Genomic DNA, 18,392 nt, shown 5'->3' with positions numbered 1-18,392 from the left:
TTACTTAAGAAAATGTAAATTACAGACAATATCCGATTATTCATCTAAAATCACTCATCAATTTGATTAAAATACGAGGTTTTGTTTCCCCTCACACACATGCCGAAACCCGGGATTGAACCAGGGACCTTTAGATCTTCAGTCTAACGCTCTCCCAACTGAGCTATTTCGGCTTGCTTTCTAACATTCTTTGTTTCACTTGTACATTCTTTACTACATTTACTTAAGAAAATGTAAATTACAGACAATATCCGAGTTTTCATCTAAAATCACTCATCAATTTGATTAAAATACGAAGTTTCGTTTCCCCTCACACACATGCCGAAACCCGGGATTGAACCAGGGACCTTTAGATCTTCAGTCTAACGCTCTCCCAACTGAGCTATTTCGGCTTGCTTTCTAACATTCTTTGTTTCACTTGTACATTCTTTACTACATTTACTTAAGAAAATGGAAATTACAGACAATATCCGAGTTTTCATCTAAAATCACTCATCAATTTGATTAAAATACGAGGTTTTGTTTCCCCTCACACACATGCCGAAACCCGGGATTGAACCAGGGACCTTTAGATCTTCAGTCTAACGCTCTCCCAACTGAGCTATTCTGGCTTGCTTTCTAACATTCTTTGTTTCACTTGTACATTCTTTACTACATTTACTTAAGAAAATGTAAATTACAGACAATATCCGATTATTCATCTAAAATCACTCATCAATTTGATTAAAATACGAGGTTTCGTTTCCCCTCACACACATGCCGAAACCCGGGATTGAACCAGGGACCTTTAGATCTTCAGTCTAACGCTCTCCCAACTGAGCTATTTCGGCTTGCTTTCTAACATTCTTTGTTTCACTTGTACATTCTTTACTACATTTACTTAAGAAAATGTAAATTACAGACAATATCCGATTATTCATCTAAAATCACTCATCAATTTGATTAAAATACGAGGTTTTGTTTCCCCTCACACACATGCCGAAACCCGGGATTGAACCAGGGACCTTTAGATCTTCAGTCTAACGCTCTCCCAACTGAGATATTTCGGCTTGCTTTCTAACATTCTTTGTTTCACTTGTACATTCTTTACTACATTTACTTAAGAAAATGTAAATTACAGACAATATCCGAGTTTTCATCTAAAATCACTCATCAATTTGATTAAAATACGAGGTTTTGTTTCCCCTCACACACATGCCGAAACCCGGGATTGAACCAGGGACCTTTAGATCTTCAGTCTAACGCTCTCCCAACTGAGCTACTTCGGCTTGCTTTCTAAGATTCTTTGTTTCACTTGTACATTCTTTACTACATTTACTTAAGAAAATGTAAATTACAGACAATATCCGATTATTCATCTAAAATCACTCATCAATTTGATTAAAATACGAGGTTTTGTTTCCCCTCACACACATGCCGAAACCCGGGATTGAACCAGGGACCTTTAGATCTTCAGTCTAACGCTCTCCCAACTGAGCTATTTCGGCTTGCTTTCTAACATTCTTTGTTTCACTTGTACATTCTTTACTACATTTACTTAAGAAAATGTAAATTACAGACAATATCCGAGTTTTCATCTAAAATCACTCATCAATTTGATTAAAATACGAAGTTTCGTTTCCCCTCACACACATGCCGAAACCCGGGATTGAACCAGGGACCTTTAGATCTTCAGTCTAACGCTCTCCCAACTGAGCTATTTCGGCTTGCTTTCTAACATTCTTTGTTTCACTTGTACATTCTTTACTACATTTACTTAAGAAAATGTAAATTACAGACAATATCCGAGTTTTCATCTAAAATCACTCATCAATTTGATTAAAATACGAAGTTTCGTTTCCCCTCACACACATGCCGAAACCCGGGATTGAACCAGGGACCTTTAGATCTTCAGTCTAACGCTCTCCCAACTGAGCTACTTCGGCTTGCTTTCTAAGATTCTTTGTTTCACTTGTACATTCTTTACTACATTTACTTAAGAAAATGTAAATTACAGACAATATCCGATTATTCATCTAAAATCACTCATCAATTTGATTAAAATACGAGGTTTTGTTTCCCCTCACACACATGCCGAAACCCGGGATTGAACCAGGGACCTTTAGATCTTCAGTCTAACGCTCTCCCAACTGAGCTATTTCGGCTTGCTTTCTAACATTCTTTGTTTCACTTGTACATTCTTTACTACATTTACTTAAGAAAATGTAAATTACAGACAATATCCGAGTTTTCATCTAAAATCACTCATCAATTTGATTAAAATACGAAGTTTCGTTTCCCCTCACACACATGCCGAAACCCGGGATTGAACCAGGGACCTTTAGATCTTCAGTCTAACGCTCTCCCAACTGAGCTATTTCGGCTTGCTTTCTTACATTCTTTGTTTCACTTGTACATTCTTTACTACATTTACTTAAGAAAATGTAAATTACAGACAATATCCGAGTTTTCATCTAAAATCACTCATCAATTTGATTAAAATACAGGGGTTTTGTTTCCCCTCACACACATGCCGAAACCCGGGATTGAACCAGGGACCTTTAGATCTTCAGTCTAACGCTCTCCCAACTGAGCTATTTCGGCTTGCTTTCTAACATTCTTTGTTTCACTTGTACATTCTTTACTACATTTACTTAAGAAAATGTAAATTACAGACAATATCCGAGTTTTCATCTAAAATCACTCATCAATTTGATTAAAATACAGGGGTTTTCTTTCCCCTCACACACATGCCGAAACCCGGGTTTGAACCAGGGACCTTTAGATCTTCAGTCTAACGCTCTCCCAACTGAGCTATTTCGGCTTGCTTTCTAACATTCTTTGTTTCACTTGTACATTCTTTACTACATTTACTTAAGAAAATGTAAATTACAGACACAATCCGAGTTTTCATCTAAAATCACTCATCAATTTGATTAAAATACGACGTTTCGTTTCCCCTCACACACATGCCGAAACCCGGGATTGAACCAGGGACCTTTAGATCTTCAGTCTAACGCTCTCCCAACTGAGCTATTTCGGCTTGCTTTCTAACATTCTTTGTTTCACTTGTACATTCTTTACTACATTTACTTAAGAAAATGTAAATTACAGACAATATCCGATTATTCATCTAAAATCACTCATCAATTTGATTAAAATACGTGGTTTTGTTTCCCCTCACACACATGCCGAAACCCGGGATTGAACCAGGGACCTTTAGATCTTCAGTCTAACGCTCTCCCAACTGAGCTATTTCGGCTTGCTGTCTAACGTTCTTTGTTTCACTTGTACATTCTTTACTACATTTACTTAAGAAAATGTAAATTACAGACAATATCCGATTATTCATCTAAAATCACTCATCAATTTGATTAAAATACGAGGTTTTGTTTCCCCTCACACACATGCCGAAACCCGGGATTGAACTAGGGACCTTTAGATCTTCAGTCTAACGCTCTCCCAACTGAGCTATTTCGGCTTGCTTTCTAACATTCTTTGTTTCACTTGTACATTTTTTACTACATTTACTTAAGAAAATGTAAATTACAGACAATATCCGAGTTTTCATCTAAAATCACTCATCAATTTGATTAAAATACGAGGTTTTGTTTCCCCTCACACACATGCCGAAACCCGGGATTGAACCAGGGACCTTTAGATCTTCAGTCTAACGCTCTCCCAACTGAGCTATTTCGGCTTGCTTTCTAAGATTCTTTGTTTCACTTGTACATTCTTTACTACATTTACTTAAGAAAATGTAAATTACAGACAATATCCGATTATTCATCTAAAATCACTAATCAATTTGATTAAAATACGAGGTTTTGTTTCCCCTCACACACATGCCGAAACCCGGGATTGAACCAGGGACCTTTAGATCTTCAGTCTAACGCTCTCCCAACTGAGCTATTTCGGCTTGCTGTCTAACATTCTTTGTTTCACTTTTACATTCTTTACTACATTTACTTAAGAAAATGTAAATTACAGACAATATCCGATTATTCATCTAAAATCACTCATCAATTTGATTAAAATACGAGGTTTTGTTTCCCCTCACACACATGCCGAAACCCGGGATTGAACCAGGGACCTTTAGATCTTCAGTCTAACGCTCTCCCAACTGAGCTATTTCGGCTTGCTTTCTAACATTCTTTGTTTCACTTGTACATTCTTTACTATATTTACTTAAGAAAATGTAAATTACAGACAATATCCGATTATTCATCTAAAATCACTCATCAATTTGATTAAAATACGAGGTTTTGTTTCCCCTCACACACATGCCGAAACCCGGGATTGAACCAGGGACCTTTAGATCTTCAGTCTAACGCTCTCCCAACTGAGCTATTTCGGCTTGCTGTCTAACGTTCTTTGTTTCACTTGTACATTCTTTACTACATTTACTTAAGAAAATGTAAATTACAGACAATATCCGATTATTCATCTAAAATCACTCATCAATTTGATTAAAATACGAAGTTTCGTTTCCCCTCCCACACATGCCGAAACCCGGGATTGAACCAGGGACCTTTAGATCTTCAGTCTAACGCTCTCCCAACTGAGCTATTTCGGCTTGCTTTCTAACATTCTTTGTTTCACTTGTACATTCTTTACTATATTTACTTAAGAAAATGTAAATTACAGACAATATCCGATTATTCATCTAAAATCACTCATCAATTTGATTAAAATACGAGGTTTTGTTTCCCCTCACACACATGCCGAAACCCGGGATTGAACCAGGGACCTTTAGATCTTCAGTCTAACGCTCTCCCAACTGAGCTATTTCGGCTTGCTTTCTAAGATTCTTTGTTTCACTTGTACATTCTTTACTACATTTACTTAAGAAAATGTAAATTACAGACAATATCCGATTATTCATCTAAAATCACTAATCAATTTGATTAAAATACAAGGTTTTGTTTCCCCTCACACACATGCCGAAACCCGGGATTGAACCAGGGACCTTTAGATCTTCAGTCTAACGCTCTCCCAACTGAGCTATTTCGGCTTGCTTTCTAACATTCTTTGTTTCACTTGTACATTCTTTACTACATTTACTTAAGAAAATGTAAATTACAGACAATATCCGATTATTCATCTAAAATCACTCATCAATTTGATTAAAATACGAAGTTTCGTTTCCCCTCCCACACATGCCGAAACCCGGGATTGAACCAGGGACCTTTAGATCTTCAGTCTAACGCTCTCCCAACTGAGCTATTTCGGCTTGCTTTCTAACATTCTTTGTTTCACTTGTACATTCTTTACTACATTTACTTAAGAAAATGTAAATTACAGACAATATCCGATTATTCATCTAAAATCACTCATCAATTTGATTAAAATACGAAGTTTCGTTTCCCCTCCCACACATGCCGAAACCCGGGATTGAACCAGGGACCTTTAGATCTTCAGTCTAACGCTCTCCCAACTGAGCTATTTCGGCTTGCTTTCTAAGATTCTTTGTTTCACTTGTACATTCTTTACTACATTTACTTAAGAAAATGTAAATTACAGACAATATCCGATTATTCATCTAAAATCACTAATCAATTTTATTAAAATACGAGGTTTTGTTTCCCCTCACACACATGCCGAAACCCGGGATTCAACCAGGGACCTTTAGATCTTCAGTCTAACGCTCTCCCAACTGAGCTATTTCGGCTTGCTTTCTAACATTCTTTGTTTCACTTGTACATTCTTTACTACATTTACTTAAGAAAATGTAAATTACAGACAATATCCGATTATTCATCTAAAATCACTCATCAATTTGATTAAAATACGAAGTTTCGTTTCCCCTCCCACACATGCCGAAACCCGGGATTGAACCAGGGACCTTTAGATCTTCAGTCTAACGCTCTCCCAACTGAGCTATTTCGGCTTGCTTTCTAAGATTCTTTGTTTCACTTGTACATTCTTTACTACATTTACTTAAGAAAATGTAAATTACAGACAATATCCGATTATTCATCTAAAATCACTCATCAATTTGATTAAAATACAAGGTTTTGTTTCCCCTCACACACATGCCGAAACCCGGGATTCAACCAGGGACCTTTAGATCTTCAGTCTAACGCTCTCCCAACTGAGCTATTTCGGCTTGCTTTCTAACATTCTTTGTTTCACTTGTACATTCTTTACTACATTTACTTAAGAAAATGTAAATTACAGACAATATCCGATTATTCATCTAAAATCACTCATCAATTTGATTAAAATACAAGGTTTTGTTTCCCCTCACACACATGCCGAAACCCGGGATTCAACCAGGGACCTTTAGATCTTCAGTCTAACGCTCTCCCAACTGAGCTATTTCGGCTTGCTTTCTAAGATTCTTTGTTTCACTTGTACATTCTTTACTACATTTACTTAAGAAAATGTAAATTACAGACAATATCCGATTATTCCTCTAAAATCACTAATCAATTTGATTATAATACAAGGTTTTGTTTCCCCTCACACACATGCCGAAACCCGGGATTGAACCAGGGACCTTTAGATCTTCAGTCTAACGCTCTCCCAACTGAGCTATTTCGGCTTGCTTTCTAAGATTCTTTGTTTCACTTGTACATTCTTTACTACATTTACTTAAGAAAATGTAAATTACAGACAATATCCGATTATTCATCTAAAATCACTCATCAATTTGATTAAAATACGAAGTTTCGTTTCCCCTCCCACACATGCCGAAACCCGGGATTGAACCAGGGACCTTTAGATCTTCAGTCTAACGCTCTCCCAACTGAGCTATTTCGGCTTGCTTTCTAACATTCTTTGTTTCACTTGTACATTCTTTACTACATTTACTTAAGAAAATGTAAATTACAGACAATATCCGATTATTCATCTAAAATCACTAATCAATTTGATTAAAATACAAGGTTTTGTTTCCCCTCACACACATGCCGAAACCCGGGATTGAACCAGGGACCTTTAGATCTTCAGTCTAACGCTCTCCCAACTGAGCTATTTCGGCTTGCTTTCTAAGATTCTTTGTTTCACTTGTACATTCTTTACTACATTTACTTAAGAAAATGTAAATTACAGACAATATCCGATTATTCATCTAAAATCACTCATCAATTTGATTAAAATACGAAGTTTCGTTTCCCCTCCCACACATGCCGAAACCCGGGATTGAACCAGGGACCTTTAGATCTTCAGTCTAACGCTCTCCCAACTGAGCTATTTCGGCTTGCTTTCTAAGATTCTTTGTTTCACTTGTACATTCTTTACTACATTTACTTAAGAAAATGTAAATTACAGACAATATCCGAGTTTTCATCTAAAATCACTAATCAATTTGATTAAAATACGAGGTTTTGTTTCCCCTCACACACATGCCGAAACCCGGGATTCAACCAGGGACCTTTAGATCTTCAGTCTAACGCTCTCCCAACTGAGCTATTTCGGCTCGCTTTCTAAGATTCTTTGTTTCACTTGTACATTCTTTACTACATTTACTTAAGAAAATGTAAATTACAGACAATATCCGATTATTCCTCTAAAATCACTAATCAATTTGATTATAATACAAGGTTTTGTTTCCCCTCACACACATGCCGAAACCCGGGATTGAACCAGGGACCTTTAGATCTTCAGTCTAACGCTCTCCCAACTGAGCTATTTCGGCTTGCTTTCTAAGATTCTTTGTTTCACTTGTACATTCTTTACTACATTTACTTAAGAAAATGTAAATTACAGACAATATCCGATTATTCATCTAAAATCACTCATCAATTTGATTAAAATACGAAGTTTCGTTTCCCCTCCCACACATGCCGAAACCCGGGATTGAACCAGGGACCTTTAGATCTTCAGTCTAACGCTCTCCCAACTGAGCTATTTCGGCTTGCTTTCTAAGATTCTTTGTTTCACTTGTACATTCTTTACTACATTTACTTAAGAAAATGTAAATTACAGACAATATCCGATTATTCATCTAAAATCACTCATCAATTTGATTAAAATACGAGGTTTTGTTTCCCCTCACACACATGCCGAAACCCGGGATTCAACCAGGGACCTTTAGATCTTCAGTCTAACGCTCTCCCAACTGAGCTATTTCGGCTTGCTTTCTAAGATTCTTTGTTTCACTTGTACATTCTTTACTACATTTACTTAAGAAAATGTAAATTACAGACAATATCCGATTATTCATCTAAAATCACTCATCAATTTGATTAAAATACGAGGTTTTGTTTCCCCTCACACACATGCCGAAACCCGGGATTCAACCAGGGACCTTTAGATCTTCAGTCTAACGCTCTCCCAACTGAGCTATTTCGGCTTGCTTTCTAAGATTCTTTGTTTCACTTGTACATTCTTTACTACATTTACTTAAGAAAATGTAAATTACAGACAATATCCGATTATTCATCTAAAATCACTAATCAATTTGATTAAAATACGAGGTTTTGTTTCCCCTCACACACATGCCGAAACCCGGGATTGAACCAGGGACCTTTAGATCTTCAGTCTAACGCTCTCCCAACTGAGCTATTTCGGCTTGCTTTCTAAGATTCTTTGTTTCACTTGTACATTCTTTACTACATTTACTTAAGAAAATGTAAATTACAGACAATATCCGATTATTCATCTAAAATCACTCATCAATTTGATTAAAATACGAGGTTTTGTTTCCCCTCACACACATGCCGAAACCCGGGATTCAACCAGGGACCTTTAGATCTTCAGTCTAACGCTCTCCCAACTGAGCTATTTCGGCTTGCTTTCTAAGATTCTTTGTTTCACTTGTACATTCTTTACTACATTTACTTAAGAAAATGTAAATTACAGACAATATCCGATTATTCATCTAAAATCACTCATCAATTTGATTAAAATACGAGGTTTTGTTTCCCCTCACACACATGCCGAAACCCGGGATTCAACCAGGGACCTTTAGATCTTCAGTCTAACGCTCTCCCAACTGAGCTATTTCGGCTTGCTTTCTAAGATTCTTTGTTTCACTTGTACATTCTTTACTACATTTACTTAAGAAAATGTAAATTACAGACAATATCCGATTATTCATCTAAAATCACTCATCAATTTGATTAAAATACGAGGTTTTGTTTCCCCTCACACACATGCCGAAACCCGGGATTCAACCAGGGACCTTTAGATCTTCAGTCTAACGCTCTCCCAACTGAGCTATTTCGGCTTGCTTTCTAAGATTCTTTGTTTCACTTGTACATTCTTTACTACATTTACTTAAGAAAATGTAAATTACAGACAATATCCGATTATTCATCTAAAATCACTCATCAATTTGATTAAAATACGAGGTTTTGTTTCCCCTCACACACATGCCGAAACCCGGGATTCAACCAGGGACCTTTAGATCTTCAGTCTAACGCTCTCCCAACTGAGCTATTTCGGCTTGCTTTCTAAGATTCTTTGTTTCACTTGTACATTCTTTACTACATTTACTTAAGAAAATGTAAATTACAGACAATATCCGATTATTCATCTAAAATCACTCATCAATTTGATTAAAATACGAGGTTTTGTTTCCCCTCACACACATGCCGAAACCCGGGATTCAACCAGGGACCTTTAGATCTTCAGTCTAACGCTCTCCCAACTGAGCTATTTCGGCTTGCTTTCTAACATTCTTTGTTTCACTTGTACATTCTTTACTACATTTACTTAAGAAAATGTAAATTACAGACAATATCCGATTATTCATCTAAAATCACTCATCAATTTTATGAAAATACGAAGTTTCGTTTCCCCTCACACACAATCCGAAACCCGGGATTGAACCAGGGACCTTTAGATCTTCAGTCTAACGCTCTCCCAACTGAGCTATTTCGGCTTGCTTTCTAACATTCTTTGTTTCACTTGTACATTCTTTACTACATTTACTTAAGAAAATGTAAATTACAGACAATATCCGATTATTCATCTAAAATCACTCATCAATTTGATTAAAATACGAGGTTTTGTTTCCCCTCACACACATGCCGAAACCCGGGATTGAACCAGGGACCTTTAGATCTTCAGTCTAACGCTCTCCCAACTGAGCTATTTCGGCTTGCTTTCTAACATTCTTTGTTTCACTTGTACATTCTTTACTACATTTACTTAAGAAAATGTAAATTACAGACAATATCCGATTATTCATCTAAAATCACTCATCAATTTTATGAAAATACGAAGTTTCGTTTCCCCTCACACACAATCCGAAACCCGGGATTGAACCAGGGACCTTTAGATCTTCAGTCTAACGCTCTCCCAACTGAGCTATTTCGGCTTGCTTTCTAACATTCTTTGTTTCACTTGTACATTCTTTACTACATTTACTTAAGAAAATGTAAATTACAGACAATATCCGATTATTCATCTAAAATCACTCATCAATTTGATTAAAATACGAGGTTTTGTTTCCCCTCACACACATGCCGAAACCCGGGATTGAACCAGGGACCTTTAGATCTTCAGTCTAACGCTCTCCCAACTGAGCTATTTCGGCTTGCTTTCTAACATTCTTTGTTTCACTTGTACATTCTTTACTACATTTACTTAAGAAAATGTAAATTACAGACAATATCCGATTATTCATCTAAAATCACTCATCAATTTTATGAAAATACGAAGTTTCGTTTCCCCTCACACACAATCCGAAACCCGGGATTGAACCAGGGACCTTTAGATCTTCAGTCTAACGCTCTCCCAACTGAGCTATTTCGGCTTGCTTTCTAACATTCTTTGTTTCACTTGTACATTCTTTACTACATTTACTTAAGAAAATGTAAATTACAGACAATATCCGATTATTCATCTAAAATCACTCATCAATTTGATTAAAATACGAGGTTTTGTTTCCCCTCACACACATGCCGAAACCCGGGATTGAACCAGGGACCTTTAGATCTTCAGTCTAACGCTCTCCCAACTGAGCTATTTCGGCTTGCTTTCTAACATTCTTTGTTTCACTTGTACATTCTTTACTACATTTACTTAAGAAAATGTAAATTACAGACAATATCCGATTATTCATCTAAAATCACTCATCAATTTTATGAAAATACGAAGTTTCGTTTCCCCTCACACACAATCCGAAACCCGGGATTGAACCAGGGACCTTTAGATCTTCAGTCTAACGCTCTCCCAACTGAGCTATTTCGGCTTGCTTTCTAACATTCTTTGTTTCACTTGTACATTCTTTACTACATTTACTTAAGAAAATGTAAATTACAGACAATATCCGATTATTCATCTAAAATCACTCATCAATTTGATTAAAATACGAGGTTTTGTTTCCCCTCACACACATGCCGAAACCCGGGATTGAACCAGGGACCTTTAGATCTTCAGTCTAACGCTCTCCCAACTGAGCTATTTCGGCTTGCTTTCTAACATTCTTTGTTTCACTTGTACATTCTTTACTACATTTACTTAAGAAAATGTAAATTACAGACAATATCCGATTATTCATCTAAAATCACTCATCAATTTGATTAAAATACGAGGTTTCGTTTCCCCTCACACACATGCCGAAACCCGGGATTGAACCAGGGACCTTTAGATCTTCAGTCTAACGCTCTCCCAACTGAGCTATTTCGGCTTGCTTTCTAAGATTCTTTGTTTCACTTGTACATTCTTTACTACATTTACTTAAGAAAATGTAAATTACAGACAATATCCGATTATTCATCTAAAATCACTAATCAATTTGATTAAAATACAAGGTTTTGTTTCCCCTCACACACATGCCGAAACCCGGGATTCAACCAGGGACCTTTAGATCTTCAGTCTAACGCTCTCCCAACTGAGCTATTTCGGCTTGCTTTCTAACATTCTTTGTTTCACTTGTACATTCTTTACTACATTTACTTAAGAAAATGTAAATTACAGACAATATCCGATTATTCATCTAAAATCACTCATCAATTTGATGAAAATACGAAGTTTCGTTTCCCCTCACACACAATCCGAAACCCGGGATTGAACCAGGGACCTTTAGATCTTCAGTCTAACGCTCTCCCAACTGAGCTATTTCGGCTTGCTTTCTAAGATTCTTTGTTTCACTTGTACATTCTTTACTACATTTACTTAAGAAAATGTAAATTACAGACAATATCCGATTATTCATCTAAAATCACTCATCAATTTGATTAAAATACAAGGTTTTGTTTCCCCTCACACACATGCCGAAACCCGGGATTCAACCAGGGACCTTTAGATCTTCAGTCTAACGCTCTCCCAACTGAGCTATTTCGGCTTGCTTTCTAACATTCTTTGTTTCACTTGTACATTCTTTACTACATTTACTTAAGAAAATGTAAATTACAGACAATATCCGATTATTCATCTAAAATCACTCATCAATTTGATGAAAATACGAAGTTTCGTTTCCCCTCACACACAATCCGAAACCCGGGATTGAACCAGGGACCTTTAGATCTTCAGTCTAACGCTCTCCCAACTGAGCTATTTCGGCTTGCTTTCTAACATTCTTTGTTTCACTTGTACATTCTTTACTACATTTACTTAAGAAAATGTAAATTACAGACAATATCCGATTATTCATCTAAAATCACTAATCAATTTGATTAAAATACGAGGTTTTGTTTCCCCTCACACACATGCCCAAACCCGGGATTGAACCAGGGACCTTTAGATCTTCAGTCTAACGCTCTCCCAACTGAGCTATTTCGGCTTGCTTTCTAAGATTCTTTGTTTCACTTGTACATTCTTTACTACATTTACTTAAGAAAATGTAAATTACAGACAATATCCGATTATTCATCTAAAATCACTCATCAATTTGATTAAAATACGAGGTTTTGTTTCCCCTCACACACATGCCGAAACCCGGGATTGAACCAGGGACCTTTAGATCTTCAGTCTAACGCTCTCCCAACTGAGCTATTTCGGCTTGCTTTCTAAGATTCTTTGTTTCACTTGTACATTCTTTACTACATTTACTTAAGAAAATGTAAATTACAGACAATATCCGATTATTCATCTAAAATCACTAATCAATTTGATTAAAATACGAGGTTTTGTTTCCCCTCACACACATGCCCAAACCCGGGATTGAACCAGGGACCTTTAGATCTTCAGTCTAACGCTCTCCCAACTGAGCTATTTCGGCTTGCTTTCTAAGATTCTTTGTTTCACTTGTACATTCTTTACTACATTTACTTAAGAAAATGTAAATTACAGACAATATCCGATTATTCATCTAAAATCACTAATCAATTTGATTAAAATACGAGGTTTTGTTTCCCCTCACACACATGCCGAAACCCGGGATTGAACCAGGGACCTTTAGATCTTCAGTCTAACGCTCTCCCAACTGAGCTATTTCGGCTATCTTTCTAACATTCTTTGTTTCACTTGTACATTCTTTACTACATTTACTTAAGAAAATGTAAATTACAGACAATATCCGATTATTCATCTAAAATCACTCATCAATTTGATTAAAATACGAGGTTTTGTTTCCCCTCACACACATGCCGAAACCCGGGATTGAACCAGGGACCTTTAGATCTTCAGTCTAACGCTCTCCCAACTGAGCTATTTCGGCTTGCTTTCTAAGATTCTTTGTTTCACTTGTACATTCTTTACTACATTTACTTAAGAAAATGTAAATTACAGACAATATCCGATTATTCATCTAAAATCACTAATCAATTTGATTAAAATACGAGGTTTTGTTTCCCCTCACACACATGCCGAAACCCGGGATTGAACCAGGGACCTTTAGATCTTCAGTCTAACGCTCTCCCAACTGAGCTATTTCGGCTATCTTTCTAACATTCTTTGTTTCACTTGTACATTCTTTACTACATTTACTTAAGAAAATGTAAATTACAGACAATATCCGATTATTCATCTAAAATCACTAATCAATTTGATTAAAATACGAGGTTTTGTTTCCCCTCACACACATGCCGAAACCCGGGATTGAACCAGGGACCTTTAGATCTTCAGTCTAACGCTCTCCCAACTGAGCTATTTCGGCTTGCTTTCTAAGATTCTTTGTTTCACTTGTACATTCTTTACTACATTTACTTAAGAAAATGTAAATTACAGACAATATCCGATTATTCATCTAAAATCACTAATCAATTTGATTAAAATACGAGGTTTTGTTTCCCCTCACACACATGCCGAAACCCGGGATTGAACCAGGGACCTTTAGATCTTCAGTCTAACGCTCTCCCAACTGAGCTATTTCGGCTATCTTTCTAACATTCTTTGTTTCACTTGTACATTCTTTACTACATTTACTTAAGAAAATGTAAATTACAGACAATATCCGATTATTCATCTAAAATCACTCATCAATTTGATTAAAATACGAGGTTTTGTTTCCCCTCACACACATGCCGAAACCCGGGATTGAACCAGGGACCTTTAGATCTTCAGTCTAACGCTCTCCCAACTGAGCTATTTCGGCTTGCTTTCTAACATTCTTTGTTTCACTTGTACATTCTTTACTACATTTACTTAAGAAAATGTAAATTACAGACAATATCCGATTATTCATCTAAAATCACTAATCAATTTGATTAAAATACGAGGTTTTGTTTCCCCTCACACACATGCCGAAACCCGGGATTGAACCAGGGACCTTTAGATCTTCAGTCTAACGCTCTCCCAACTGAGCTATTTCGGCTTGCTTTCTAACATTCTTTGTTTCACTTGTACATTCTTTACTACATTTACTTAAGAAAATGTAAATTACAGACAATATCTGATTATTCATCTAAAATCACTCATCAATTTGATTAAAATACGAGGTTTTGTTTCCCCTCACACACATGCCGAAACCCGGGATTGAACCAGGGACCTTTAGATCTTCAGTCTAACGCTCTCCCAACTGAGCTATTTCGGCTTGCTTTCTAAGATTCTTTGTTTCACTTGTACATTCTTTACTACATTTACTTAAGAAAATGTAAATTACAGACAATATCCGATTATTCATCTAAAATCACTAATCAATTTGATTAAAATACGAGGTTTTGTTTCCCCTCACACACATGCCGAAACCCGGGATTGAACCAGGGACCTTTAGATCTTCAGTCTAACGCTCTCCCAACTGAGCTATTTCGGCTTGCTTTCTAAGATTCTTTGTTTCACTTGTACATTCTTTACTACATTTACTTAAGAAAATGTAAATTACAGACAATATCCGATTATTCATCTAAAATCACTAATCAATTTGATTAAAATACGAGGTTTTGTTTCCCCTCACACACATGCCGAAACCCGGGATTGAACCAGGGACCTTTAGATCTTCAGTCTAACGCTCTCCCAACTGAGCTATTTCGGCTATCTTTCTAACATTCTTTGTTTCACTTGTACATTCTTTACTACATTTACTTAAGAAAATGTAAATTACAGACAATATCCGATTATTCATCTAAAATCACTAATCAATTTGATTAAAATACGAGGTTTTGTTTCCCCTCACACACATGCCGAAACCCGGGATTGAACCAGGGACCTTTAGATCTTCAGTCTAACGCTCTCCCAACTGAGCTATTTCGGCTTGCTTTCTAACATTCTTTGTTTCACTTGTACATTCTTTACTACATTTACTTAAGAAAATGTAAATTACAGACAATATCCGATTATTCATCTAAAATCACTAATCAATTTGATTAAAATACGAGGTTTTGTTTCCCCTCACACACATGCCGAAACCCGGGATTGAACCAGGGACCTTTAGATCTTCAGTCTAACGCTCTCCCAACTGAGCTATTTCGGCTTGCTTTCTAAGATTCTTTGTTTCACTTGTACATTCTTTACTACATTTACTTAAGAAAATGTAAATTACAGACAATATCCGATTATTCATCTAAAATCACTAATCAATTTGATTAAAATACGAGGTTTTGTTTCCCCTCACACACATGCCGAAACCCGGGATTGAACCAGGGACCTTTAGATCTTCAGTCTAACGCTCTCCCAACTGAGCTATTTCGGCTTGCTTTCTAAGATTCTTTGTTTCACTTGTACATTCTTTACTACATTTACTTAAGAAAATGTAAATTACAGACAATATCCGATTATTCATCTAAAATCACTAATCAATTTGATTAAAATACGAGGTTTTGTTTCCCCTCACACACATGCCGAAACCCGGGATTGAACCAGGGACCTTTAGATCTTCAGTCTAACGCTCTCCCAACTGAGCTATTTCGGCTATCTTTCTAACATTCTTTGTTTCACTTGTACATTCTTTACTACATTTACTTAAGAAAATGTAAATTACAGACAATATCCGATTATTCATCTAAAATCACTAATCAATTTGATTAAAATACGAGGTTTTGTTTCCCCTCACACACATGCCGAAACCCGGGATTGAACCAGGGACCTTTAGATCTTCAGTCTAACGCTCTCCCAACTGAGCTATTTCGGCTATCTTTCTAACATTCTTTGTTTCACTTGTACATTCTTTACTACATTTACTTAAGAAAATGTAAATTACAGACAATATCCGATTATTCATCTAAAATCACTAATCAATTTGATTAAAATACGAGGTTTTGTTTCCCCTCACACACATGCCGAAACCCGGGATTGAACCAGGGACCTTTAGATCTTCAGTCTAACGCTCTCCCAACTGAGCTATTTCGGCTATCTTTCTAACATTCTTTGTTTCACTTGTACATTCTTTACTACATTTACTTAAGAAAATGTAAATTACAGACAATATCCGATTATTCATCTAAAATCACTAATCAATTTGATTAAAATACGAGGTTTTGTTTCCCCTCACACACATGCCGAAACCCGGGATTGAACCAGGGACCTTTAGATCTTCAGTCTAACGCTCTCCCAACTGAGCTATTTCGGCTATCTTTCTAACATTCTTTGTTTCACTTGTACATTCTTTACTACATTTACTTAAGAAAATGTAAATTACAGACAATATCTGATTATTCATCTAAAATCACTCATCAATTTGATTAAAATACGAGGTTTCGTTTCCCCTCACATACATGCCGAAACCCGGGATTGAACCAGGGACCTTTAGATCTTCAGTCTAACGCTCTCCCAACTGAGCTATTTCGGCTTGCTTTCTAACATTCTTTGTTTCACTTGTACATTCTTTACTACATTTACTTAAGAAAATGTAAATTACAGACAATATCTGATTATTCATCTAAAATCACTAATCAATTTGATTAAAATACGAGGTTTTGTTTCCCCTCACACACATGCCGAAACCCGGGATTGAACCAGGGACCTTTAGATCTTCAGTCTAACGCTCTCCCAACTGAGCTATTTCGGCTTGCTTTCTAACATTCTTTGTTTCACTTGTACATTCTTTACTACATTTACTTAAGAAAATGTAAATTACAGACAATATCCGATTACTCATCTAAAATCACTAATCAATTTGATTAAAATACGAGGTTTTGTTTCCCCTCACACACATGCCGAAACCCGGGATTGAACCAGGGACCTTTAGATCTTCAGTCTAACGCTCTCCCAACTGAGCTATTTCGGCTTGCTTTCTAACATTCTTTGTTTCACTTGTACATTCTTTACTACATTTACTTAAGAAAATGTAAATTACAGACAATATCCGATTATTCATCTAAAATCACTCATCAATTTGATTAAAATACGAGGTTTCGTTTCCCCTCACACACATGCCGAAACCCGGGATTGAACCAGGGACCTTTAGATCTTCAGTCTAACGCTCTCCCAACTGAGCTATTTCGGCTTGCTTTCTAACATTCTTTGTTTCACTTGTACATTCTTTACTACATTTACTTAAGAAAATGTAAATTACAGACAATATCCGAGTTTTCATCTAAAATCACTCATCAATTTGATTAAAATAAGAGGTTTTGTTTCCCCTCACACACATGCCGAAACCCGGGATTGAACCAGGGACCTTTAGATCTTCAGTCTAACGCTCTCCCAACTGAGCTATTTCGGCTTGCTTTCTAACATTCTTTGTTTCACTTGTACATTCTTTACTACATTTACTTAAGAAAATGTAAATTACAGACAATATCCGATTACTCATCTAAAATCACTCATCAATTTGATTAAAATACGAGGTTTTGTTTCCCCTCACACACATGCCGAAACCCGGGATTGAACCAGGGACCTTTAGATCTTCAGTCTAACGCTCTCCCAACTGAGCTATTTCGGCTTGCTTTCTAACATTCTTTGTTTCACTTGTACATTCTTTACTACATTTACTTAAGAAAATGTAAATTACAGACAATATCCGAGTTTTCATCTAAAATCACTCATCAATTTGATTAAAATAAGAGGTTTTGTTTCCCCTCACACACATGCCGAAACCCGGGATTGAACCAGGGACCTTTAGATCTTCAGTCTAACGCTCTCCCAACTGAGCTATTTCGGCTTGCTTTCTAACATTCTTTGTTTCACTTGTACATTCTTTA

The 18,392-nt window shown here is 36.4% G+C and overlaps 84 non-coding genes across 84 annotated transcripts; all 84 read right to left on the bottom strand.

Moving 5' to 3' along the window:
- Window positions 1–100: 100 nt before the first annotated feature.
- Window positions 101–173, bottom strand: Trnaf-gaa (transfer RNA phenylalanine (anticodon GAA)). The gene has a single exon. It is a non-coding gene; the product is annotated as a tRNA-Phe (tRNA).
- A 146-nt stretch (window positions 174–319) lies between these two features.
- On the bottom strand, window positions 320–392 carry Trnaf-gaa (transfer RNA phenylalanine (anticodon GAA)). Its single transcript has one exon. It is a non-coding gene; the product is annotated as a tRNA-Phe (tRNA).
- A 146-nt stretch (window positions 393–538) lies between these two features.
- Window positions 539–611, bottom strand: Trnaf-gaa (transfer RNA phenylalanine (anticodon GAA)). The gene has a single exon. It is a non-coding gene; the product is annotated as a tRNA-Phe (tRNA).
- A 146-nt stretch (window positions 612–757) lies between these two features.
- Window positions 758–830, bottom strand: Trnaf-gaa (transfer RNA phenylalanine (anticodon GAA)). Its single transcript has one exon. It is a non-coding gene; the product is annotated as a tRNA-Phe (tRNA).
- A 146-nt stretch (window positions 831–976) lies between these two features.
- On the bottom strand, window positions 977–1,049 carry Trnaf-gaa (transfer RNA phenylalanine (anticodon GAA)). Its single transcript has one exon. It is a non-coding gene; the product is annotated as a tRNA-Phe (tRNA).
- A 146-nt stretch (window positions 1,050–1,195) lies between these two features.
- Trnaf-gaa (transfer RNA phenylalanine (anticodon GAA)) lies at window positions 1,196–1,268 on the bottom strand. Its single transcript has one exon. It is a non-coding gene; the product is annotated as a tRNA-Phe (tRNA).
- A 146-nt stretch (window positions 1,269–1,414) lies between these two features.
- Trnaf-gaa (transfer RNA phenylalanine (anticodon GAA)) lies at window positions 1,415–1,487 on the bottom strand. The gene has a single exon. It is a non-coding gene; the product is annotated as a tRNA-Phe (tRNA).
- A 146-nt stretch (window positions 1,488–1,633) lies between these two features.
- Trnaf-gaa (transfer RNA phenylalanine (anticodon GAA)) lies at window positions 1,634–1,706 on the bottom strand. Its single transcript has one exon. It is a non-coding gene; the product is annotated as a tRNA-Phe (tRNA).
- A 146-nt stretch (window positions 1,707–1,852) lies between these two features.
- Window positions 1,853–1,925, bottom strand: Trnaf-gaa (transfer RNA phenylalanine (anticodon GAA)). Its single transcript has one exon. It is a non-coding gene; the product is annotated as a tRNA-Phe (tRNA).
- Window positions 1,926–2,071: 146 nt separating this feature from the next.
- On the bottom strand, window positions 2,072–2,144 carry Trnaf-gaa (transfer RNA phenylalanine (anticodon GAA)). The gene has a single exon. It is a non-coding gene; the product is annotated as a tRNA-Phe (tRNA).
- Window positions 2,145–2,290: 146 nt separating this feature from the next.
- Trnaf-gaa (transfer RNA phenylalanine (anticodon GAA)) lies at window positions 2,291–2,363 on the bottom strand. Its single transcript has one exon. It is a non-coding gene; the product is annotated as a tRNA-Phe (tRNA).
- A 147-nt stretch (window positions 2,364–2,510) lies between these two features.
- Trnaf-gaa (transfer RNA phenylalanine (anticodon GAA)) lies at window positions 2,511–2,583 on the bottom strand. Its single transcript has one exon. It is a non-coding gene; the product is annotated as a tRNA-Phe (tRNA).
- A 147-nt stretch (window positions 2,584–2,730) lies between these two features.
- On the bottom strand, window positions 2,731–2,803 carry Trnaf-gaa (transfer RNA phenylalanine (anticodon GAA)). Its single transcript has one exon. It is a non-coding gene; the product is annotated as a tRNA-Phe (tRNA).
- A 146-nt stretch (window positions 2,804–2,949) lies between these two features.
- Window positions 2,950–3,022, bottom strand: Trnaf-gaa (transfer RNA phenylalanine (anticodon GAA)). The gene has a single exon. It is a non-coding gene; the product is annotated as a tRNA-Phe (tRNA).
- A 146-nt stretch (window positions 3,023–3,168) lies between these two features.
- Window positions 3,169–3,241, bottom strand: Trnaf-gaa (transfer RNA phenylalanine (anticodon GAA)). Its single transcript has one exon. It is a non-coding gene; the product is annotated as a tRNA-Phe (tRNA).
- Window positions 3,242–3,387: 146 nt separating this feature from the next.
- Window positions 3,388–3,460, bottom strand: Trnaf-gaa (transfer RNA phenylalanine (anticodon GAA)). The gene has a single exon. It is a non-coding gene; the product is annotated as a tRNA-Phe (tRNA).
- Window positions 3,461–3,606: 146 nt separating this feature from the next.
- Window positions 3,607–3,679, bottom strand: Trnaf-gaa (transfer RNA phenylalanine (anticodon GAA)). Its single transcript has one exon. It is a non-coding gene; the product is annotated as a tRNA-Phe (tRNA).
- Window positions 3,680–3,825: 146 nt separating this feature from the next.
- On the bottom strand, window positions 3,826–3,898 carry Trnaf-gaa (transfer RNA phenylalanine (anticodon GAA)). Its single transcript has one exon. It is a non-coding gene; the product is annotated as a tRNA-Phe (tRNA).
- Window positions 3,899–4,044: 146 nt separating this feature from the next.
- Window positions 4,045–4,117, bottom strand: Trnaf-gaa (transfer RNA phenylalanine (anticodon GAA)). The gene has a single exon. It is a non-coding gene; the product is annotated as a tRNA-Phe (tRNA).
- Window positions 4,118–4,263: 146 nt separating this feature from the next.
- On the bottom strand, window positions 4,264–4,336 carry Trnaf-gaa (transfer RNA phenylalanine (anticodon GAA)). The gene has a single exon. It is a non-coding gene; the product is annotated as a tRNA-Phe (tRNA).
- A 146-nt stretch (window positions 4,337–4,482) lies between these two features.
- On the bottom strand, window positions 4,483–4,555 carry Trnaf-gaa (transfer RNA phenylalanine (anticodon GAA)). Its single transcript has one exon. It is a non-coding gene; the product is annotated as a tRNA-Phe (tRNA).
- Window positions 4,556–4,701: 146 nt separating this feature from the next.
- Window positions 4,702–4,774, bottom strand: Trnaf-gaa (transfer RNA phenylalanine (anticodon GAA)). The gene has a single exon. It is a non-coding gene; the product is annotated as a tRNA-Phe (tRNA).
- Window positions 4,775–4,920: 146 nt separating this feature from the next.
- On the bottom strand, window positions 4,921–4,993 carry Trnaf-gaa (transfer RNA phenylalanine (anticodon GAA)). Its single transcript has one exon. It is a non-coding gene; the product is annotated as a tRNA-Phe (tRNA).
- A 146-nt stretch (window positions 4,994–5,139) lies between these two features.
- Trnaf-gaa (transfer RNA phenylalanine (anticodon GAA)) lies at window positions 5,140–5,212 on the bottom strand. The gene has a single exon. It is a non-coding gene; the product is annotated as a tRNA-Phe (tRNA).
- Window positions 5,213–5,358: 146 nt separating this feature from the next.
- Trnaf-gaa (transfer RNA phenylalanine (anticodon GAA)) lies at window positions 5,359–5,431 on the bottom strand. Its single transcript has one exon. It is a non-coding gene; the product is annotated as a tRNA-Phe (tRNA).
- Window positions 5,432–5,577: 146 nt separating this feature from the next.
- On the bottom strand, window positions 5,578–5,650 carry Trnaf-gaa (transfer RNA phenylalanine (anticodon GAA)). The gene has a single exon. It is a non-coding gene; the product is annotated as a tRNA-Phe (tRNA).
- A 146-nt stretch (window positions 5,651–5,796) lies between these two features.
- Trnaf-gaa (transfer RNA phenylalanine (anticodon GAA)) lies at window positions 5,797–5,869 on the bottom strand. The gene has a single exon. It is a non-coding gene; the product is annotated as a tRNA-Phe (tRNA).
- A 146-nt stretch (window positions 5,870–6,015) lies between these two features.
- Trnaf-gaa (transfer RNA phenylalanine (anticodon GAA)) lies at window positions 6,016–6,088 on the bottom strand. Its single transcript has one exon. It is a non-coding gene; the product is annotated as a tRNA-Phe (tRNA).
- Window positions 6,089–6,234: 146 nt separating this feature from the next.
- Trnaf-gaa (transfer RNA phenylalanine (anticodon GAA)) lies at window positions 6,235–6,307 on the bottom strand. The gene has a single exon. It is a non-coding gene; the product is annotated as a tRNA-Phe (tRNA).
- A 146-nt stretch (window positions 6,308–6,453) lies between these two features.
- Trnaf-gaa (transfer RNA phenylalanine (anticodon GAA)) lies at window positions 6,454–6,526 on the bottom strand. Its single transcript has one exon. It is a non-coding gene; the product is annotated as a tRNA-Phe (tRNA).
- A 146-nt stretch (window positions 6,527–6,672) lies between these two features.
- Window positions 6,673–6,745, bottom strand: Trnaf-gaa (transfer RNA phenylalanine (anticodon GAA)). The gene has a single exon. It is a non-coding gene; the product is annotated as a tRNA-Phe (tRNA).
- Window positions 6,746–6,891: 146 nt separating this feature from the next.
- On the bottom strand, window positions 6,892–6,964 carry Trnaf-gaa (transfer RNA phenylalanine (anticodon GAA)). Its single transcript has one exon. It is a non-coding gene; the product is annotated as a tRNA-Phe (tRNA).
- Window positions 6,965–7,110: 146 nt separating this feature from the next.
- Trnaf-gaa (transfer RNA phenylalanine (anticodon GAA)) lies at window positions 7,111–7,183 on the bottom strand. Its single transcript has one exon. It is a non-coding gene; the product is annotated as a tRNA-Phe (tRNA).
- Window positions 7,184–7,329: 146 nt separating this feature from the next.
- Window positions 7,330–7,402, bottom strand: Trnaf-gaa (transfer RNA phenylalanine (anticodon GAA)). The gene has a single exon. It is a non-coding gene; the product is annotated as a tRNA-Phe (tRNA).
- Window positions 7,403–7,548: 146 nt separating this feature from the next.
- Window positions 7,549–7,621, bottom strand: Trnaf-gaa (transfer RNA phenylalanine (anticodon GAA)). The gene has a single exon. It is a non-coding gene; the product is annotated as a tRNA-Phe (tRNA).
- Window positions 7,622–7,767: 146 nt separating this feature from the next.
- Window positions 7,768–7,840, bottom strand: Trnaf-gaa (transfer RNA phenylalanine (anticodon GAA)). The gene has a single exon. It is a non-coding gene; the product is annotated as a tRNA-Phe (tRNA).
- A 146-nt stretch (window positions 7,841–7,986) lies between these two features.
- On the bottom strand, window positions 7,987–8,059 carry Trnaf-gaa (transfer RNA phenylalanine (anticodon GAA)). Its single transcript has one exon. It is a non-coding gene; the product is annotated as a tRNA-Phe (tRNA).
- Window positions 8,060–8,205: 146 nt separating this feature from the next.
- On the bottom strand, window positions 8,206–8,278 carry Trnaf-gaa (transfer RNA phenylalanine (anticodon GAA)). The gene has a single exon. It is a non-coding gene; the product is annotated as a tRNA-Phe (tRNA).
- A 146-nt stretch (window positions 8,279–8,424) lies between these two features.
- Trnaf-gaa (transfer RNA phenylalanine (anticodon GAA)) lies at window positions 8,425–8,497 on the bottom strand. The gene has a single exon. It is a non-coding gene; the product is annotated as a tRNA-Phe (tRNA).
- A 146-nt stretch (window positions 8,498–8,643) lies between these two features.
- On the bottom strand, window positions 8,644–8,716 carry Trnaf-gaa (transfer RNA phenylalanine (anticodon GAA)). The gene has a single exon. It is a non-coding gene; the product is annotated as a tRNA-Phe (tRNA).
- A 146-nt stretch (window positions 8,717–8,862) lies between these two features.
- Window positions 8,863–8,935, bottom strand: Trnaf-gaa (transfer RNA phenylalanine (anticodon GAA)). Its single transcript has one exon. It is a non-coding gene; the product is annotated as a tRNA-Phe (tRNA).
- Window positions 8,936–9,081: 146 nt separating this feature from the next.
- Trnaf-gaa (transfer RNA phenylalanine (anticodon GAA)) lies at window positions 9,082–9,154 on the bottom strand. The gene has a single exon. It is a non-coding gene; the product is annotated as a tRNA-Phe (tRNA).
- A 146-nt stretch (window positions 9,155–9,300) lies between these two features.
- On the bottom strand, window positions 9,301–9,373 carry Trnaf-gaa (transfer RNA phenylalanine (anticodon GAA)). Its single transcript has one exon. It is a non-coding gene; the product is annotated as a tRNA-Phe (tRNA).
- Window positions 9,374–9,519: 146 nt separating this feature from the next.
- Trnaf-gaa (transfer RNA phenylalanine (anticodon GAA)) lies at window positions 9,520–9,592 on the bottom strand. Its single transcript has one exon. It is a non-coding gene; the product is annotated as a tRNA-Phe (tRNA).
- Window positions 9,593–9,738: 146 nt separating this feature from the next.
- Trnaf-gaa (transfer RNA phenylalanine (anticodon GAA)) lies at window positions 9,739–9,811 on the bottom strand. Its single transcript has one exon. It is a non-coding gene; the product is annotated as a tRNA-Phe (tRNA).
- Window positions 9,812–9,957: 146 nt separating this feature from the next.
- Window positions 9,958–10,030, bottom strand: Trnaf-gaa (transfer RNA phenylalanine (anticodon GAA)). The gene has a single exon. It is a non-coding gene; the product is annotated as a tRNA-Phe (tRNA).
- A 146-nt stretch (window positions 10,031–10,176) lies between these two features.
- Trnaf-gaa (transfer RNA phenylalanine (anticodon GAA)) lies at window positions 10,177–10,249 on the bottom strand. Its single transcript has one exon. It is a non-coding gene; the product is annotated as a tRNA-Phe (tRNA).
- Window positions 10,250–10,395: 146 nt separating this feature from the next.
- Window positions 10,396–10,468, bottom strand: Trnaf-gaa (transfer RNA phenylalanine (anticodon GAA)). Its single transcript has one exon. It is a non-coding gene; the product is annotated as a tRNA-Phe (tRNA).
- Window positions 10,469–10,614: 146 nt separating this feature from the next.
- On the bottom strand, window positions 10,615–10,687 carry Trnaf-gaa (transfer RNA phenylalanine (anticodon GAA)). Its single transcript has one exon. It is a non-coding gene; the product is annotated as a tRNA-Phe (tRNA).
- Window positions 10,688–10,833: 146 nt separating this feature from the next.
- Trnaf-gaa (transfer RNA phenylalanine (anticodon GAA)) lies at window positions 10,834–10,906 on the bottom strand. Its single transcript has one exon. It is a non-coding gene; the product is annotated as a tRNA-Phe (tRNA).
- A 146-nt stretch (window positions 10,907–11,052) lies between these two features.
- On the bottom strand, window positions 11,053–11,125 carry Trnaf-gaa (transfer RNA phenylalanine (anticodon GAA)). Its single transcript has one exon. It is a non-coding gene; the product is annotated as a tRNA-Phe (tRNA).
- A 146-nt stretch (window positions 11,126–11,271) lies between these two features.
- On the bottom strand, window positions 11,272–11,344 carry Trnaf-gaa (transfer RNA phenylalanine (anticodon GAA)). Its single transcript has one exon. It is a non-coding gene; the product is annotated as a tRNA-Phe (tRNA).
- A 146-nt stretch (window positions 11,345–11,490) lies between these two features.
- Trnaf-gaa (transfer RNA phenylalanine (anticodon GAA)) lies at window positions 11,491–11,563 on the bottom strand. Its single transcript has one exon. It is a non-coding gene; the product is annotated as a tRNA-Phe (tRNA).
- A 146-nt stretch (window positions 11,564–11,709) lies between these two features.
- Trnaf-gaa (transfer RNA phenylalanine (anticodon GAA)) lies at window positions 11,710–11,782 on the bottom strand. The gene has a single exon. It is a non-coding gene; the product is annotated as a tRNA-Phe (tRNA).
- A 146-nt stretch (window positions 11,783–11,928) lies between these two features.
- Trnaf-gaa (transfer RNA phenylalanine (anticodon GAA)) lies at window positions 11,929–12,001 on the bottom strand. Its single transcript has one exon. It is a non-coding gene; the product is annotated as a tRNA-Phe (tRNA).
- A 146-nt stretch (window positions 12,002–12,147) lies between these two features.
- On the bottom strand, window positions 12,148–12,220 carry Trnaf-gaa (transfer RNA phenylalanine (anticodon GAA)). The gene has a single exon. It is a non-coding gene; the product is annotated as a tRNA-Phe (tRNA).
- A 146-nt stretch (window positions 12,221–12,366) lies between these two features.
- Trnaf-gaa (transfer RNA phenylalanine (anticodon GAA)) lies at window positions 12,367–12,439 on the bottom strand. Its single transcript has one exon. It is a non-coding gene; the product is annotated as a tRNA-Phe (tRNA).
- Window positions 12,440–12,585: 146 nt separating this feature from the next.
- Window positions 12,586–12,658, bottom strand: Trnaf-gaa (transfer RNA phenylalanine (anticodon GAA)). The gene has a single exon. It is a non-coding gene; the product is annotated as a tRNA-Phe (tRNA).
- A 146-nt stretch (window positions 12,659–12,804) lies between these two features.
- Window positions 12,805–12,877, bottom strand: Trnaf-gaa (transfer RNA phenylalanine (anticodon GAA)). The gene has a single exon. It is a non-coding gene; the product is annotated as a tRNA-Phe (tRNA).
- Window positions 12,878–13,023: 146 nt separating this feature from the next.
- On the bottom strand, window positions 13,024–13,096 carry Trnaf-gaa (transfer RNA phenylalanine (anticodon GAA)). Its single transcript has one exon. It is a non-coding gene; the product is annotated as a tRNA-Phe (tRNA).
- Window positions 13,097–13,242: 146 nt separating this feature from the next.
- Window positions 13,243–13,315, bottom strand: Trnaf-gaa (transfer RNA phenylalanine (anticodon GAA)). Its single transcript has one exon. It is a non-coding gene; the product is annotated as a tRNA-Phe (tRNA).
- A 146-nt stretch (window positions 13,316–13,461) lies between these two features.
- On the bottom strand, window positions 13,462–13,534 carry Trnaf-gaa (transfer RNA phenylalanine (anticodon GAA)). Its single transcript has one exon. It is a non-coding gene; the product is annotated as a tRNA-Phe (tRNA).
- A 146-nt stretch (window positions 13,535–13,680) lies between these two features.
- On the bottom strand, window positions 13,681–13,753 carry Trnaf-gaa (transfer RNA phenylalanine (anticodon GAA)). The gene has a single exon. It is a non-coding gene; the product is annotated as a tRNA-Phe (tRNA).
- Window positions 13,754–13,899: 146 nt separating this feature from the next.
- Trnaf-gaa (transfer RNA phenylalanine (anticodon GAA)) lies at window positions 13,900–13,972 on the bottom strand. The gene has a single exon. It is a non-coding gene; the product is annotated as a tRNA-Phe (tRNA).
- Window positions 13,973–14,118: 146 nt separating this feature from the next.
- Trnaf-gaa (transfer RNA phenylalanine (anticodon GAA)) lies at window positions 14,119–14,191 on the bottom strand. Its single transcript has one exon. It is a non-coding gene; the product is annotated as a tRNA-Phe (tRNA).
- Window positions 14,192–14,337: 146 nt separating this feature from the next.
- Window positions 14,338–14,410, bottom strand: Trnaf-gaa (transfer RNA phenylalanine (anticodon GAA)). Its single transcript has one exon. It is a non-coding gene; the product is annotated as a tRNA-Phe (tRNA).
- Window positions 14,411–14,556: 146 nt separating this feature from the next.
- On the bottom strand, window positions 14,557–14,629 carry Trnaf-gaa (transfer RNA phenylalanine (anticodon GAA)). The gene has a single exon. It is a non-coding gene; the product is annotated as a tRNA-Phe (tRNA).
- A 146-nt stretch (window positions 14,630–14,775) lies between these two features.
- Window positions 14,776–14,848, bottom strand: Trnaf-gaa (transfer RNA phenylalanine (anticodon GAA)). The gene has a single exon. It is a non-coding gene; the product is annotated as a tRNA-Phe (tRNA).
- A 146-nt stretch (window positions 14,849–14,994) lies between these two features.
- Window positions 14,995–15,067, bottom strand: Trnaf-gaa (transfer RNA phenylalanine (anticodon GAA)). Its single transcript has one exon. It is a non-coding gene; the product is annotated as a tRNA-Phe (tRNA).
- A 146-nt stretch (window positions 15,068–15,213) lies between these two features.
- On the bottom strand, window positions 15,214–15,286 carry Trnaf-gaa (transfer RNA phenylalanine (anticodon GAA)). Its single transcript has one exon. It is a non-coding gene; the product is annotated as a tRNA-Phe (tRNA).
- Window positions 15,287–15,432: 146 nt separating this feature from the next.
- Trnaf-gaa (transfer RNA phenylalanine (anticodon GAA)) lies at window positions 15,433–15,505 on the bottom strand. Its single transcript has one exon. It is a non-coding gene; the product is annotated as a tRNA-Phe (tRNA).
- A 146-nt stretch (window positions 15,506–15,651) lies between these two features.
- On the bottom strand, window positions 15,652–15,724 carry Trnaf-gaa (transfer RNA phenylalanine (anticodon GAA)). The gene has a single exon. It is a non-coding gene; the product is annotated as a tRNA-Phe (tRNA).
- A 146-nt stretch (window positions 15,725–15,870) lies between these two features.
- Window positions 15,871–15,943, bottom strand: Trnaf-gaa (transfer RNA phenylalanine (anticodon GAA)). The gene has a single exon. It is a non-coding gene; the product is annotated as a tRNA-Phe (tRNA).
- Window positions 15,944–16,089: 146 nt separating this feature from the next.
- Window positions 16,090–16,162, bottom strand: Trnaf-gaa (transfer RNA phenylalanine (anticodon GAA)). The gene has a single exon. It is a non-coding gene; the product is annotated as a tRNA-Phe (tRNA).
- Window positions 16,163–16,308: 146 nt separating this feature from the next.
- Window positions 16,309–16,381, bottom strand: Trnaf-gaa (transfer RNA phenylalanine (anticodon GAA)). The gene has a single exon. It is a non-coding gene; the product is annotated as a tRNA-Phe (tRNA).
- Window positions 16,382–16,527: 146 nt separating this feature from the next.
- On the bottom strand, window positions 16,528–16,600 carry Trnaf-gaa (transfer RNA phenylalanine (anticodon GAA)). Its single transcript has one exon. It is a non-coding gene; the product is annotated as a tRNA-Phe (tRNA).
- Window positions 16,601–16,746: 146 nt separating this feature from the next.
- Trnaf-gaa (transfer RNA phenylalanine (anticodon GAA)) lies at window positions 16,747–16,819 on the bottom strand. The gene has a single exon. It is a non-coding gene; the product is annotated as a tRNA-Phe (tRNA).
- Window positions 16,820–16,965: 146 nt separating this feature from the next.
- Window positions 16,966–17,038, bottom strand: Trnaf-gaa (transfer RNA phenylalanine (anticodon GAA)). The gene has a single exon. It is a non-coding gene; the product is annotated as a tRNA-Phe (tRNA).
- Window positions 17,039–17,184: 146 nt separating this feature from the next.
- Window positions 17,185–17,257, bottom strand: Trnaf-gaa (transfer RNA phenylalanine (anticodon GAA)). Its single transcript has one exon. It is a non-coding gene; the product is annotated as a tRNA-Phe (tRNA).
- A 146-nt stretch (window positions 17,258–17,403) lies between these two features.
- Trnaf-gaa (transfer RNA phenylalanine (anticodon GAA)) lies at window positions 17,404–17,476 on the bottom strand. Its single transcript has one exon. It is a non-coding gene; the product is annotated as a tRNA-Phe (tRNA).
- A 146-nt stretch (window positions 17,477–17,622) lies between these two features.
- Window positions 17,623–17,695, bottom strand: Trnaf-gaa (transfer RNA phenylalanine (anticodon GAA)). The gene has a single exon. It is a non-coding gene; the product is annotated as a tRNA-Phe (tRNA).
- Window positions 17,696–17,841: 146 nt separating this feature from the next.
- Trnaf-gaa (transfer RNA phenylalanine (anticodon GAA)) lies at window positions 17,842–17,914 on the bottom strand. Its single transcript has one exon. It is a non-coding gene; the product is annotated as a tRNA-Phe (tRNA).
- Window positions 17,915–18,060: 146 nt separating this feature from the next.
- On the bottom strand, window positions 18,061–18,133 carry Trnaf-gaa (transfer RNA phenylalanine (anticodon GAA)). Its single transcript has one exon. It is a non-coding gene; the product is annotated as a tRNA-Phe (tRNA).
- A 146-nt stretch (window positions 18,134–18,279) lies between these two features.
- On the bottom strand, window positions 18,280–18,352 carry Trnaf-gaa (transfer RNA phenylalanine (anticodon GAA)). Its single transcript has one exon. It is a non-coding gene; the product is annotated as a tRNA-Phe (tRNA).
- Between the last annotated feature and the right edge of the window lie 40 nt (window positions 18,353–18,392).

Source organism: Euprymna scolopes, chromosome 28 (assembly GCF_053919585.1).
Source record: "Euprymna scolopes isolate OS-2025 chromosome 28, ASM5391958v1, whole genome shotgun sequence".
Classification (NCBI taxonomy): domain Eukaryota; kingdom Metazoa; phylum Mollusca; class Cephalopoda; order Sepiida; family Sepiolidae; genus Euprymna; species Euprymna scolopes.
The sequence above is the reverse complement of the archived record's forward strand: the minus strand, read 5'-3'. Positions and strand labels throughout refer to the sequence as shown.